Below are 16,207 nucleotides of genomic sequence, written 5' to 3' on the forward strand. Positions count from 1 at the left end.
TTTTCAAATCAAACTTTGAAAGTTTTTTTTTTCTTCTGAGTGGAAGGAGTAAAATAATATAATAGATGTTTGAAAAACAAAGCTGTGGTAGCAGTGTGGGACATGGTCTGTGGAGGAAATGGGTGTGAGACAGGGAGGATATTTGGGAGCTATTTGTAATGGTCGAGGCAAGATGAAGTCTGAACTCACAGCAGTGAAGAGGAAAGGGGAAAAATACCTTCTAGAGACATTTTTAGAGGTAAGAATCAAGAGGATTGGGTGATTTTCATTTTAGAGTATTACGTTAAAGACTCCTGGGTGTTTAATTTGCTCAGGGAATTAAATAACCCAAAAGACTTTTTGCTAAATTGCCTTCTTATTTATAAGCTACCTGTCTTAGTCCATTTGGGTGCTATAAGAAAATTAACATAAATTGGGTGGCTTATAAACAACAGAAACTTATTTCTTACAGTTTTGGAGATTGGAAGTCCATGATCAATGCGCTGGTAAATTTGGTGTCTGGTGAGGGACCACTTCTCACACCGTCCTCACACGGTGGAAGGGGTATGGGATCTCTCTGGAATCTCTTTCATAAAGGCACTAGTCCCATTCATGAAACTCCACTCTCATGACCCAGTCACCTCCCAAAGGCCCCACCTCCAAAACCATCACCTTGGGGGGTTAGGGTTTTAACATACGAATTTGGTGGGGGTCAGGGAGGACACAAACATTTATTCTCAGCAATGCCCCAATAAAAGAGACTGCTTAGAAAAAAATTTTTGAAACAATTTGGCTCTTTTTTGGAATGTAATTTTATTTTATTTTTTTAAGATTTTTTTTTTATTTATTAGAGAGAGGGAAAACAGGAGTTGGGGGGAGGGGCAGAGAGAGAAGCAGACTCCCCGCTGAGCAGGGAGCCTGACCCAGGGCTCCATCCCAGGACTCTGAGATCATGACCTGAGTCGAAATCAAGATTTGGATGCTTAACTGACTGAGCCCCCCAGGTGCCCCAGTTCTTGTCCCTTTTAAGAAAATATTTATTGGAATTAGAGAACTGGTACGTTTGATTTTTGGTAAACGTAAAAAAGTTGAGTCTCCTATGAGGTTCCAATTGAGTATTTTTTCCTGAAGTTTGGTTATCATCCTTAACTGCTATAGTAAATTCTGTGAGGAAAAAGAAGTAGGCAGAATAGTAAAGTGAAAAGATAATTATTTTTTCAGATCTTCTGTGTTCTAGACCTTCTGTTTCCGACACTTCTATGAATATACATCTGGGTATTAGCTTCCTTTTTGTTAATTGCCAGTGTCCTAGTTATCTTTTGCTGTGTAACAAACTACCCAGATTTAATGGCATCAGACGACAATTTGTGATTATCTCTCATAGTTCCGTGGGTTGACTTGGCATAGGTGGGCTGTTCTTGGTCAAGCTCTTTCACGTGGTTGTAATCAGGTGTTGGCTGGGTTGCTGTCATTACAAAGCTGGACTGGGCTTGATGTCCAGAGTGGTTTATTCACGTTACCGTCAGTAGATGCTAGGTCAAGTTAAGGCTGTGAAAAAGATTACCTATACATAGCCTCTCCGTGTCGCTTGGGTTTCTCATAGAATGGTGGCTGGGTTCTAAGAATCAGTGGTCAGAGACACAGGAGGTAGAAGTTACCAAGCCAGCTAAGACCTGGAACGGGTACAGCATCACTTCCACCATGTTCTGTTGGTCAGGGAGCCTCAGGGTGTTCCCAGATTCAAGGCATAGAGAAATAAATACCAGCTCTTGACGGGCAAATATTGCTAAGGAACACGTGTGATGGGAGATGTTTTGGCCAACTCTAGAAAATAAACCGTGTCCCGGTCAGTGATTATAGGTAAGGTAGAGAAAAAAGGAATAACAGAAGGTATGACTATTCTCATCACATTAAAAAAAAACAATAAACTTTTTATTTTGGAGTAATTTTAGGTGTACAGAAAAGTTACAAAGATATTACAGAGCATTTTAAAAATATTTTTCATCTACGTCTTACACAGCCATAGTAGATTTGTCAGAACTAAGAAATTAACATTGGTACAACAGTATTAATAAAACCACAGACTTTTTCTGGATTTTACCAGTTTCTCCATAAATGTCTTTTTTTGTTGTTGTTCTAGGATTGAATCCAGGATACTACCTTGCATCTAACCACATTCTCTTTTAACCCGTTAACTAGTCTCTCTCATACTGATTTTTCTCCTTTCACAACCCATTAGGAAATGGCTTATTTACAAATATACATCTTCATAAATAGTAGAATTTTTAAAATGTGGTTTAAGTCAATTAGAGAATTGGTGATCTCTAAAATATATGTTAGCCTTTTTAAGATGCTATAAAACATTTTCTAATGAGTTGCTATTAGTCTGTTAACATGGGAAAAATAATAAAATTTCTAATAGAAATTTATAACATCATAGCCATTTTGGGTGTTTTTAAAATTTCTATGTTAACTTTAAACTTTAATCTTTGTTGTATTTGTGACAGAAAAAAATTAAAAATGACTTAAATCAGTGTGAATAAGACTTTAACATTGCAGTTTAAATTTATAGACTTCAACATAACCACCATTTTTTTGGTGATCCAACATTCAGTCTGATTTTCCACCTCATTGAAAACATTCTCCAGCTGCTGCCGAGTGATTTCATAAATTGCATTCATGATCCTGGCTTGAAGTTCCTTTAAAGAATGTGGTCTGGATGAATACACAGCAGTTTTAACACAGTCCCATAAAATATAGTTCAGTGGGATAGGTCAAGTTTAAAGTTGCACAAGGATTTCATAAACACCCTGAGTAGATGTGCACTAAAACTTTGAATGTGTTATATGGAAAAACCTTATAAAGGATGGCAGTGTTCCAAGCGTAGATTGAGTTGGTCATCTATGAAACAATTCCTACTACTGATGGCTCTTAATAGTACCACCTGCTAGTTCTTTCATAGTAAATTGTGTGAAATAACACATTCTGTAAACTGATGAACTACTTATTTATTTAATAAATCCATCAATGAAAGAAACCTCTGTCATAAGAAATGGAGCTATTTATTAGACCCAAAAGGTCTTAAGCCAGAAATGTCAGGCATTTTTGTGGACAAAGAGTGTTGCAATCTGGCATTGTTTTTTTTAAACAGCAGCAAGTAACACACCATACCCAGTTGGTATATTTGTCCTTTATCTGGCAGGAAACTCCAGAATTTCTGGGTAGTCGGATGCAAGCCAAGTTAAACCTCTGAAATACATCAGTGGTCTTGGCGTACAGTTCTGAAGATACTCCTAGGCTTTAAGTGTGCACTGAAGGCTGACATTTTTGGGTGTTTCACTGATGCATTTCCTTTGTCGATTATATTTATTGGTTTAGTGGGAATATCTTTTACCCAGCCATGACGATTGTTATCCTAGAGAACAAAGCAAACCAATATAAATTTCATATTCCTAAATTAAAATTGTAGTCCTCTTGTTAGAATAGACATTGCTCATGTTTTGAAATTAATATGATTACATGAAATGGATGGTACACAGAAAACATAGCAATTTGTGGTAATTATGTCTACACAGGCTGGTATGTTGGCCAGACATTGTACAAAATTAATCCCAGGGCAGTGTTTACTACTGGCCAGTCATGTCAATTGAAGTTAGATATTCTGCTAAAATACCTCATTAATTTTCAACTTGTCACTGAACCTTTCTTTAAATGTTTATGAAAACATTTGAGTTGTTCGTACTTACCTATTTTATGTGCTTTCACATACTCCATTTGTATTAGTAGCATGGAACTATCTTGAATCCAGCTACCACACACCAAGACAGATTTCACACTTACTGATAAAATTATGTTTCTATCATACATGGTACGAATATCTCTCTTTAGAGAAGAAAATATGAGTGCAATTTCTGGCTGTTTCAGATAATTCTAAACTTGTAATTTCCTTGTATCTTCAAAGGATTGTGATCAACTTTGTCTTTTCTTTTTTGATTATAGTTAAGAATTAGCAGTGTATGCTTTGTGTAGTTTTATTCTTCTCCTCCTTATAAAAAAAAGCTTTTGATCCACATTATTATGATCAACGTTATTATAAAGTTAGTGTAGAACTATAGGCTTAATTAGAGCATTCCTTTTGAGATACTGTCCTTAGTTCTGTAATCCTGGGGAGACTGTTATTCACTCATGGAGTCTGAGAGGTGAGTCTGCTGCAGTGTGATTTGGGAATGCTAGGTGAAATTAAGCCATTCGATCTAGCCTAGTGTGGATGTGAATCTCCTGTCAGTTGCCAGACATTCTCTGGTTCCTGTACCCTGGTGTTGTAGCTAACTTTTATTTATTAAGATTTCTCACTTTAACTAAGACCTTTAGATTTGAATCCTTAAGTTCATGAATGTAGGAAGCTTATGCTTTTGAAATTATCTTCTCTGTTTAATTAAGCTATATTTTGGTGTTTTTGCTTTTCAGAGTTAAACATCTCTTCTTATTTGGCTTTCACCCAAGTAAAATAGAAGGATTTGTTATTCTTTATTATATGGAGAAGTATGGAATCATTACTATACATTTGAGGTTTCATCATAAATACTTAAGGTCATGAGGAATATGGTTAAAAGAAAACCATTCACCACACCGTACTGAGAGTAAATGCCTAGCCTCAAAAGCTTTTGTGATCTTTCATTTTCCATTCATTCCCTCAGAAGGAAATAGTTACCTATCATTTCCATTAATTTGCATTATCACCTTATGATATATCTTTTTGGTTTTGAAGCAAAATGATATGTCAGATAATTTTATTATTTCATTCAAAAGCAATGTTTTAATCCCAAATGCATCAATTAAAAATGCTTTGCAATCTCCCACAATGCTCAGGAAATATCCAAAACCTAAGACTCTGATACTAAAAAGTATTTTCATTCAATTTGAATTGTTTTACATAGTATATATAAGATTATAAAGTTTTATTTATACTCCTAAAAGTATACTTAATGATCTGTTGTGAATAGGGTGGTGTTATTTTAGTGGTTTCAAGCATGGAACACTTGGGTTTCATAAAACCAATGGTGTAAAAAAATTTTCAGGAACACATCATATAAATTACTGTTTAATAGACAATGATTTGTCCGTGAAGAGTGATTATGCCTTAAATGAATATTGTTGCAAGGTCACTCAAAGAGAAAAGTTGCCATTGGGTGATTGATAGCATAACACTCTTGGGGGCACAGATATTATAGCTAGAGATAACCCATCATGGTATCAGATTTGAAGGAAAAGTTGTGTAATTTAAAGGTTATTTTTTTCTTAAGGTACAGCAATGTGTGTGTATACACACACGTGCACGCACGCGTACTGAAGGCTTCTGCAAGCTTGTCATCCAAGTCCACTTTTAGTTTGTTGTACACATTTCTTGGAGAACCGCTGGGAAGGATCCCACATCTTCATCTTCAGAATTCCTATAAAGGCGGTTCTGATTATGTTGGTCCTAAAATTTACTCTTAACTTCCCCAAAGGCTGCCTCATTCAATTTAGGAGGACCTGGGAATGCCCGTGAGCTCCCTCTCATACAGTTTTTGCCATAGTAGTTGTGTTCCTAAAATTTTGTGCTACTGTCAGGAATGGATCTCTCATTGTGTGTCCATGATTGGAGGATTGCTTTTTCCGATAAAATCTTTGTATCTCCTGGTGAAGGAGAAGTGGTGGTATTTATTTCAAAGTGCTTTGCCATTTGCTGAGAGAGAGGGTTGTCTTTTGAATATTCTAGTAAAATACGCCAACTGAATTTCTGTGCGGTCCTTCCCGATGACTTCACTGCATTCTTTCAGGCTTTCCAGATGCAGTTGGGGTTTGCAGTGCTATTAGTTCAGGCTGCGCTTAAGTCAGTGATATAAATTAGTCCTTTCTTTCCTTGGTTCCCAGTGTGAATATTACACATTCTGACTTGAGAAGCATGGTCTTTGGAGATGTCTGCTCAGCAGATCCTCTTCCTGAGAATGATCCCTTAGGGTTTTTGTAGTTCAGTTTTGAGATCCCTACATTTCTTCTTCCTACGTCCCAGCTCTTTGGCTAAACCACTGGTCTCTAGATCACAGCTCCGTCTTTCCACTTTCCAGTTTGATGTAGGTCGATTTCTGTGCCTCCTTACCTAATGAGTTTCTACTTCTGTCTTTTTATCTGGAAGAGTTCTGTTTGTTTAGATTTTATCTGTTCACTCACTACTTTCAGATTTTGTTGTCTTTATTCATTTTATTCCAGTGTGCTCCTCAAATTATCTTATCGATGCAGGCCTTCTGATATGCACAATAGCCCTTATTTACGTGTTTTTGTTTCACAGACCATATTTTTCTTCATCTAATCAAGTTCCTATAAATGTTTCTTCCAGACATCTTATTCTTTTCTTTAAGAAAGAGTTCTCTCTCTTTGAATCTTAAAATTGTTTCTTAATGTCTTCATATGATGTGACGGCAAAATAAGTGACAGACTTGTTCCTCAGTGTGTTGAGATGGGGGTCACTGTGTCTCTCTGAGCTTTGCCACAGTTCGGAAGACAGGTGTCATCCCCTTCCAATGCCTCCAGCACGCCTGCAGCCTGGCTTCTGGTGGCTGCCTAGAGAAGTGGTCACTTCCCCTCTACTCGCCTTAGGAAATGAACCCAAAACAACTGGGGTGGCCAGAGGTCATTGGACCTCTGGTTTCCTCACAGGCCCCGCTGCTTCTGCTGGTGCCATAGCTGCCTTGCTCCATGAGGGTGATCCTTTTCTTGACTTGGTCTGCACCCCTGCCAACCAGGTTCTGTAAAACTGCATTTTGAGAATCCGGGCGTCTTCTGGAGAAAAAGGAGTTAAGCTTCCAAAAATGTGTAATTTTTATATGTTAATTTAGGGGAAACCCTTATTGTCTAGTGAATCAGACATCTGGATCCGAATCTCAGCTCTGCGACTTGCCAGCTGGGACTTTCGTGAGTTAATTAACCTCTCTGGGCTTCAGTTTTCCTCAGCTCTGAAAGGAAGATGATGACAGGGTCTCAGTAGGGCTTCCATGATGTTTATATCTGAGAATTTATGTAAAACAGGCAGCCCAGCCCTGGGCCCAGAATGGGTGCTCCCGCAACAGCAGTTTCTTCTACTCTCCAGCAGAAAGCTGAGGTTTCCTACTCACCACCAGTTCTTAAATTTGGCTTTTGTTTTGTCCGTGACTTAATCTCCAGAGCAAATAATCTTAGTCATGTTGGAGAATCAAAAGCCTGGAGAAAAACTACCACCACGGTATAAGTGAAAGACAAAACCAGTAGGAAATAGTATTATTTGATTTATTTAACCTATGACAGTGTCTTTTTTTTTTTGATGACAAACCAGTGGTTGTACTGTTATTTTAATGTGTACACCGAGATTTATATAGTTTTAGTTACCCTTATATTTTCATCTAACAGAAAATGATTGTTTTTGCTTTGTTTATATGCAAGTTTTTGCTAAATTGGTCTCCTTGAAGCTTGGCATATTATCTTTTTATGTGTAGTAATATGAGAAAGAGTGCAGAATGTGGGCAGGTTGCATAATTTTATAGTAGCCAAATTTTATGATAAAATGCAGAAGCATAATATAAGGTTGGTATAGTCGCTTCTTTTGAACTAATCCTGAATATTTTCTTTTTCTTTTTATTTCTTTTTATTTTTTATTTTGAGAGAGAGAGAGAGAAAGAGCATGTGCGTGCGTGTGTGTGCAGGTGGGAGGGGCAGAGGGAGAGAGAGAATCTCTTGATCTCACAACCCTGAGATCATAACCTGAGCCGAAGTCAAGAGTTGGATGCTTAACCGACTAAACCACCCACGCTCCCCTTTCTTTTTCTTGAAATCTGTTTCCTTGGCTTTGCCTCTCATCTCCTGCATGGTCTCAATAAACATCTATAGATTTGACTTACAGAACTCATCCTGAGGTTTAATTTAGGTTTTCTTCACTGAGTGGTGCTTCATGCTTGGTAGGAGGCTAGCTTGAGTACTTCTCATGGCTAATTGGACCAAGTCATTTCCTGCATATTATCTGTGATGAATTACAGTAGGAGGTCCCACTGAGAGACAGTCCACCCTAGTGGCCAGGGGCTTGGCCTCTGAAGCTTATTAGACCAGAGTTCAAATCTGGTGTATATAACATTAATTAGCTGTTGGTCTTTGGGCAGGTCATTTAGTATATGCCTGAAGTTCCCCATCTGTAAAATGGAATAATAATGCCTAATTTATCAGATTGTTGTAAAGGTTAAATGAGATAGTACATATCAGAGGCTTAGCCCAGCACATGTATACACTAAGTCTTCAATAAATATTAGCCATTATTATGTAATGGAAGATACAGTGTTATTAAAACATTGTCTTACTAATCTCCTTAAACCAAGCAACAACATAACCCAGTTTTTCATGTTATCAATGGAGAAAATGTATTCTAAAGCCAAGCCAATAGGAAAAAGTCCTTTTGAGATATATATATATATATATATATATATATATATATATATATATATATATAAAGACTTCATCCATTTTCTTAAAGATGTTCAACATAGGACCAAGACCTAGAGTAGGCATTGGAAGGATGTAATATACTTTGTGAAATTTTTCCAGTATGGGATCTGACTCGCTGAACTTGAAAATGAAACAAACAAAACAGAAGCTTGTTCTCCCTGTGCCTGTGCTGCCAAAAAATAAATCACTGCTGTATTCATCAAGTCATAAAATTTAAATCATCTCTATTTGAGTTGGATAGCTCAGGGTAGTATTTGACGCTAACCACTGGTTCAAGCAGGCTCTGGTGATATTTAATGGACTATTGTTCAAGGTCAATTGATACTAGGTTGTTGCCTCAATATTAAAGTACTGCAAAATAATATGGATGTAAAAAAACTTCCATGAAGCAATGGATATAAATGAACTTTATTTGTTCTTCTAACCAGATGTATTATGTTTATGCTTAATGCTATGCATTAAGAAAATTTTCTTGCTTTAGTTTTGCCAATAATCTGCTCTTTTTCTGAGCTCTCGGGCTTGTGGCTACCTAGCAACAACACGTGTAGGCATTTCTTTATGTGCTTCTCCTACTTTACTATTTTCTAGAGAACCCGCCGGCCTGAATCCTCCCTGGAAGGCTACTAATGCTCAAAAATGGCACCGTCTTTACCCTGGACAGTACAGTCCCAGTGTTTTTGTGTTTACTAGTTTTTGTTGTTGTTGTTGTTGTTGGGTTTTTATGACTTGGCTGCATTTGGAATTAGCTGGTAGCTTGAGAATGTGGAGCCATTGGCTTCAGGATCAGTGTTCCCAGGTGAGATAGGGTTCCCAGGTGAGACAGAGAATGGGCAAGGGGAATAAAAGGGAGGGGCTTGGAATGAAGTCCTGTTGTTTGGATTCCTGAAGGAGCAGCCAGAAGTTTTAGGAGAAAGGGTAAGAAGCTGTTTTTTACTTCTCAGCACCATCATTTGGGCATAATATCTGAAGTTCTATGTGTTATAAACTTTTAAAATAAAGTATTTCAGATGTTGATTAATTATTACATAAGTATACCTTAAGTAGCTTAGCTTATGTACTTTTAAACTAGGAAATTAGCATGGTTTGCTACGATATCAGACTTTTCATTTGACAGACCACAGAGGAGGCCATATACATACGTGGTAACGATCCACATCAGCAGGCGTTGGAGATTGAACCATGCGCTTGGTCTCTGTGTCACTATCATTCTTTTGCTGGGCCTCTGTGAAATCCACCCCATGTTGTCAGTCAGTTGATGTAACTTCAGGTGAGATTTGGCATTTTCTCCCGTTCCTAACCTCTGCCCTTTTCTCGTCATGCTCAACAAAATAAAACAGTTCTTTGTACCAGGCGTCGATAACTCCACCAGTGTTTCTTTGACCTGATTATTTACTCTTGTGCAGTATGGTTAACCTCAGTACCTGTGCTGTCTAAAAAATAGAAGTCTTTTCAAAACTTATATTCTTCAAGACCTATTTTTTTCTCAAGGCAGCTGTCAGGTGTTTCTAATGACAACACCAGTTGAGCAACAGCTTTAGAAATGCTGGGTATTTATATCAGGGTCAAAAGCAATTAGTATTTCTTGAAATATTTGTGTAAGAAATGGAACCTGAGTTTAAATGAATCAAGGTATTTCATGATCTTCTGCAAAATTATAGGATTTTCAAACGGCCACTTTGGGATGATGATAAATTCATGAAGAATAGAAGAACTGACCCAGCTTGCCATTGTTGGTTAGAGAAACTTACAAAGCTGTTCAGCTTCTGTGTATCTGTCTGTACAAAGGGAAGCACAGGAAGGTTAGCCAGGACTTGGCTGAAGAGAAATCTGAGTAAGCTTCGCAGTTGCTGTGTCAATGGGGAAAATAGGAAGGCAGCTTAAATAAGTTAAGACCGTTAAGCATCTAATTACTACGTGGTGAGACCCTTTGTTTCCCCGTAATAGGAGTGTAATTGTTAAAAGTTCCTGAAACCCTGGAATTACTAGTACTTTCAAAGCATGAGTCAAATTTGAAATTCAGAACAGCAGGCTAAAACTTTCAACTGAAAACTGGTTAGTCGCAAATTTTAATATGAAGCAAAAGAATTCCATCATTTGGTCGAAGTGTGTGTGTGTGTGTGTGTGTGTGTGTGTGTGTGTGTGTGATACACCTCCAAGAATGTTTTGTGAGAATTCGTGACTACCCTTTGTGTCACTTGTTGCCTAAAAGTATCACCTAAATCCTCCTGCAAACTGTTGTACATTTAGCTTTATACCACTTCTTGTAAGTTTGATGTTTCCATCTACAGCTTAAAATAATACTTTATTCAGCTTAGGTCGTTTCAAATTTTAAGTTGGTATTGCCTTTGCTCCAGAAATCTGAAGTTCTAGAGTTTTGAAACTTGGAGAACAAGTTCAAGTAGGACATACCTTTCGTAACCGTTCATAACACTATCTGCTCTTACAATCTGCCTTTGGCATTACCTTTTCCATCCTGAAGATTCATAGCCCATTTTATAGTTTATTACCTGTAGCAATCAATAGATTCCGTAATCATTTTCATTTCTTTGGACTTTATCCAGTGCCCATTTATGTCTTGACATGTAGCTATGAGAATTAAAGACCGTTTGAGAGCAGAAATAAGTTGAAAGTCTTCCTCAGCCAATATTGAAATCAGGAATTCACTGTTTCTCTAAGTCCTTGTTAAACCCTGACTTTTAAGCATGATTTTTTTTTTTTCCTGGACTCCATTCATTTGATGGAAACATTAATTAAGTTAATAGCATGGCAGCGTCTCCCACTGCCACTGTGAGTCCCTGAGCAGTAGTGCACATTACATTAACTTCTTCAGGTTATAAAGCCCCCATTTTGCACAGCAAAACAGTAATTTCAGGGAATAGTGCTTAATGAAGTTTCCCCAGGTGTTTAACTTATTACAGGAACTTTGAATTCCTTCTAAGTGCAAGGAAAAAACAGTTTTTTTTTTTAAACAAAATTTTTAATACAGTGAATTGAAACAATTAGAATGATAGTTGAGGTCCTCTATGCTTATTAAGCCAACATTAAAATGAATAAACATTACACTGTTGGCTTGCTGAGAAACAGTTGTGAACTTTTCTGTTCACTATTAATATGATAAGGACTGAGCAAAACCTGCATTTCTTCTTCCTCTGAAAATGGGACTATTAAGTGTAAGCCTATAAATCAACTTACTAAAAATTCAATACATTTGTAAAATGATAATATAAGTTATTTTTCTGCTCCTAAATAAAATATTTGAGTTTTTTGATGTAATAAAACTAACCACATTATAGAGTTTTATTGAAGAAATCTTTCTTACCAGCTGCCTCTGGAAACTTACCATAGTGATAAAATAGTTGTTGAACAGTTACTGAGCCACCTCTGTTGTGTACACAGCACCTGGTGCATAATAGGTGCTCAGCAAACGTTTTGGACATGTTGAAGATTTACATGGTAATGGTCTCTTTCTGTGTAACATTTACTTTAAAAAAAAGATTTATTTATTTGAGAGAGAGAGTGTGTGTGTGTGTGTGTATGTGTGTGTGTGTGTGTGTGTGTGTGTGTGCGCGCGCGCATGTGTCTGTGTGCATGATGAGCAGGAGAGGCAGTGGGAGAGGGAAAGAGAATGCCAAGCAGACTCCACACTGAACATGGAGCCTGACACAGGGCTTGATCCAAGTACCCTGAGATCACCACCTGAGCTGAAACTAGGAGTTGGATGCTTAACTGTGCCACCCAATGTCCCAAAATATTTAACATTTTATAGTCAATGGTTTTTTACTACATTGTAATTATTATCTAGGCTCTACTTCTATTTAATTATCTTTCTAAAATTTTTTGATTTAATTTTTTTTTTTTTAGATTTTATTTATTTGAGAGAGAGAGAGAAAGAGAACACAAGCAGGAAGGAGGGGCAGAGGGGGAGCGAGCATACCCCTCACTGAGCAAGGAGTCTGATGCAGGACTCAATCCCAGGATCCTGGGATCATGACCCAAGCCAAGGCAGACGCTTAACCGACTGAGCCACATGGGCGCCCCTAGATTTAATTTAAGTGTAAACATTTGTACTAGGAAAATATACTAAAATATGCTCACGTTCCAACTCTTTCCCCCTCCTAAATTATTGAAACATAGTTAACGTACAATGTTATATTAGTTTCAGATGTACAACATAGTGATTTGGCAATTCTGTGCATTACTCAGTGCTCACCACAATGACTGCAGTCACCATCTGTCATGGTACAACATTATTACAATGTTATTGACTATATTCCCTGTGCTGTATTTTCATCTCCATGGCTTATTTATTTTATAACTGGAAATTTATACCTCTTAATCCCCCTCACCTATTTCACCCATTCCTCCTGCCCACCACCCCTATGGTAACCACCAGTTCTCTCTATTTAAGAGTCTGTTTTGTTTGTTCGTTTGTTTTTTAGATTCCACATATAAGTGAAATTGTATGGCATTGGTCTTTCTCTGCTGACTTATTTTACTTAGCATAATACCACTGGGGCCCATCCATGTTGTTGCAGATGGCAAGATTTCATTCCTTTTTTAATGGCTGAGTAATATTCCATCGTGTATATATACCACATCTTTACCAATTCATCTGTCAGTGGACACTTGGTTTGCTTCCATATCTTGGCTATTGTGAATGCTTTCCCTTTCAAACATACGTTTTCATATCTGGAAAGATAAAAAGGAAATTGTTACAATGGTTGCTTTCAGGGCCTGGGAGTGGAGGTTGGTGGAGAAGGGGACACTTCACCAATTCAGCAAATATTTATAAAGCCCCCATTAGATGCCAGACACTATGCAAAATGTTGGCTGTGTTGGAGGGACCAAGACATAGTCCCTGTGTTTATGAATTTTATAACCTAGTAGAAGAACCAGGTGTTTAATGTACACATATACACGTATTTATTACTTACAGTGATGAGTGACATGAAAGAGAGAAAAGGATGTTATGAGCCAGAATTTGCAAGAGGAAGCTAATTGAAGTGTGTGTGTGTGTGGGGGGGGGGTGTTGTTTAAAGAGGCCTCTTCAGAGAAGCGCTGCTTGAGTTGAACTGGAAGGATGAATCAGAATTAGCTAGGTAAGAGGTAAAGGAAAGAGTTCCAGCTAGGAACCAGCTTGTGCAAAAGCCCAGAGGCAGTGAGGATTTTGGCTTCCTGGGAGAACAATGAAAGAAGACCAGTAACGCTGAGGTACAGGCAGGGAAGCAAAGAACTGGAGTGAAGATGGAGAACAGACGGGTCAGAGCATACAAGGCTTGGTAGTTTGAGTTTTGTTCTAAAGTACAAGGGGGAGATCATTGAAAGTTTTTTTTAAGCAGAGGAGTAATGGTATCTGGGTTGTTTGTTTTAAAGACCTCACCGTTTGTTGGAGGGGAGAATGGATAGGAAGTGGTCTAAAGCAATAATTAATAGTCCAGGCGAGTGATGGTGGCGACTAGAATAGTGACCCCAGAAATGGAGAGAAGTGAATGGGTTTAGTGCGTATTTGGGGACTTGGTGATGGATTAAATATGAGGCCGAGGAGGTACCCTAGAACGAATCAGTGTCTGCTAGCATGAGCTACAAGGTGGAGGATACAGAAGTCTAGAGAAGGACCAGGTTTAGGGGGCAGATCAAGAGTTCAGTTTTTGGACAAAGTAACTTTTATGTAGTAGTGAAGGTTTATGGCAGAGGTTTGGGCTTACAGTGTGAATTTGGGGATGACTAGCACACACATGGTATTTACATCTTTGTGAATGGAGGTCATTACATAGGGAGGGCGTGTTGAGAAAGAGCCCGGGACCCAGCCCAGGGGAATCTAAAACTGAGAGTAGTGGCGGAGAAGCTCCCAAGAGACCGAGAAGGAACAGCAGGAGTCGAGGAATATTGAAGAGAACGGGTGTTAGGAAAGCTAAGATCAGAAGTGTTTTGGTAAGAATTAGGCCCACTGTTTCGTTTAAGTTTGTACTACTGTTATAATTTATGTGCTGATACATAGGTATGTTTTTTTTCCTAGAAAATACTTTTTTGTTTATTGCTATCCAAAAAACCACAGTATAACTAAAAATGAAGTTAACCGATGAGATGATCTTGGGCGGACTCTCTTTTAGACTACTTTTTCTTAACGTACAATTATAAAAGACATGTTCAAACACCTGTACAAAATACATAGAGTGGGGAATATACAACATGCAGAATGCAAGCAGAAGGAGTCTTACAAAACCCGCATCCTATTTTCCATGTATTCTCATTAAGTTGTCTCTGCTGGCTGGATTCATAGAACTTTAAGACACGTAAATGTGAAGGTTGAATTTAATTTCATTTTTATTCTTTCCGTGTTTGTTCTCGTGTGCCAAAACTTGGCAAAGTAGGGATTGCCATGCCTAAGTGTTTTATTTCTCCTTATCTGGGTAATGTAGCTGAACCAATCGGACTTTAGGAATGTGTCTGATATTCCCTGAGCCCTTTTGTGGTTGTAATAGCTGGTGCTACTGACTTATCTTGCTAGATGATAGGCCGTTTGCTACTGGAAGGAAGACGGGTCTGATGGAAAGAGCGTGGACTTGGACCCAGTCCCGGCTCTAATTCTTACTCCTGCAAATTTTCGCAGGCTACTTAATCTCTTCATCCTCCTGTGTGAAATGCCTATTCATAATGAATACCTACCTCACAAAATTTTTGTGAGGATTTATTTAATACAGCTAAGTATGTAAAAATGCTTAAAGCATGCCCTTAGTAAGTATATTGTTTTTTAAAAAGATTTCATAAAAAGTATAGTTTCTGGTATCTCCTAGCCCTTGCGTATAATGTCCATCAGTAGTTATTTTTGTCATTTAAGAAGTTCACATTTCTTTTTCATCACAGAAGCTGAGATTTCACCACAAATATTGTTTACAGGTTTATTTTTTGTTAAGGCATCATTTATGTCCGTGTTTGTTGCTCTGTGTCTCAAGGTGCCTTTTCCAAGTCACAGCTTAGAAGGATTCTGTTAATTCATGAACGTAACACTTATACCAAAATTTTCAGATAGTGATTTTCAAGATTGTCAGTTGAAAAGCAAGTGTGTGTGTGTGTGTATGTGTGTATGAATAATCATAGCTGTGAAATTCTGTTAATTTATCTAAAAGAAGATTGATAAGAAAGTTACTATTTGACATTTACATTTTTCTGGCTTCTGATATTAATGCTTTACTTTGTCTAAAATGGCACTAGGGTGGAATATTGACTTCTTTTTCTGTCCTAATAGACTTGCTGTAAACTAAGCACATTGAAGTTCTATACATTCAAATATAACCATGTTAAAGTAATGATTTTCTGTATATTAGGGAAGACCTGTAGAGAAATATTTATTGTAAAGCACATAGGTTTTACACTGTATGCACTAGATTGTTTTTGCTTGCTTGGGGTGTGTGTGTGTGTGTGTGTGTGTGTGTGTGTGTGTGTGTTTACATTCCTATTGAAACCTGAAAGAGGTGCTATATCCTATTTTTAGTTTATTCACATCAGTGTGCATTTCTGTTTAAGTACCTGTCTAGAATTGGTTCGGAAGCAACATAATTAGATTTGGTCTGGCAAGTCAAAATGGAATGTGTACAAATTCACATTCTTACAAATAAGTTGCTCTAAAATCAAAGCAGGAGAGTAAATGTAGTGTGAAATGGTTGCAAAATCCAGCCACAGCATAATTAGCAAAGGATAGTAGAAATGCCATTTGTTAAAACTT

The 16,207-nt window shown here is 37.7% G+C and overlaps 1 protein-coding gene and 1 long non-coding RNA gene across 2 annotated transcripts in view; one reads left to right on the forward strand and one right to left on the reverse strand.

Annotated features, from left to right (window-relative positions):
- UMAD1 (UBAP1-MVB12-associated (UMA) domain containing 1) overlaps positions 1-16,207 on the forward strand; it is a 217,107-nt gene that overhangs the window by 69,658 nt on the left and 131,242 nt on the right. The window lies entirely within an intron of this gene.
- The window catches only part of LOC123001414 (uncharacterized), a 227,578-nt gene continuing 223,664 nt past the window's right edge, over positions 12,294-16,207 (reverse strand). Inside the window, exon 4 of the long non-coding RNA XR_008956304.1 lies at positions 12,294-13,173. This is a non-coding gene — a long non-coding RNA (uncharacterized LOC123001414). The remainder of the gene's footprint in view (positions 13,174-16,207) is intronic.

Source organism: Ursus arctos, unplaced genomic scaffold (assembly GCF_023065955.2).
Source record: "Ursus arctos isolate Adak ecotype North America unplaced genomic scaffold, UrsArc2.0 scaffold_3, whole genome shotgun sequence".
Classification (NCBI taxonomy): Eukaryota; Metazoa; Chordata; class Mammalia; order Carnivora; family Ursidae; genus Ursus; species Ursus arctos.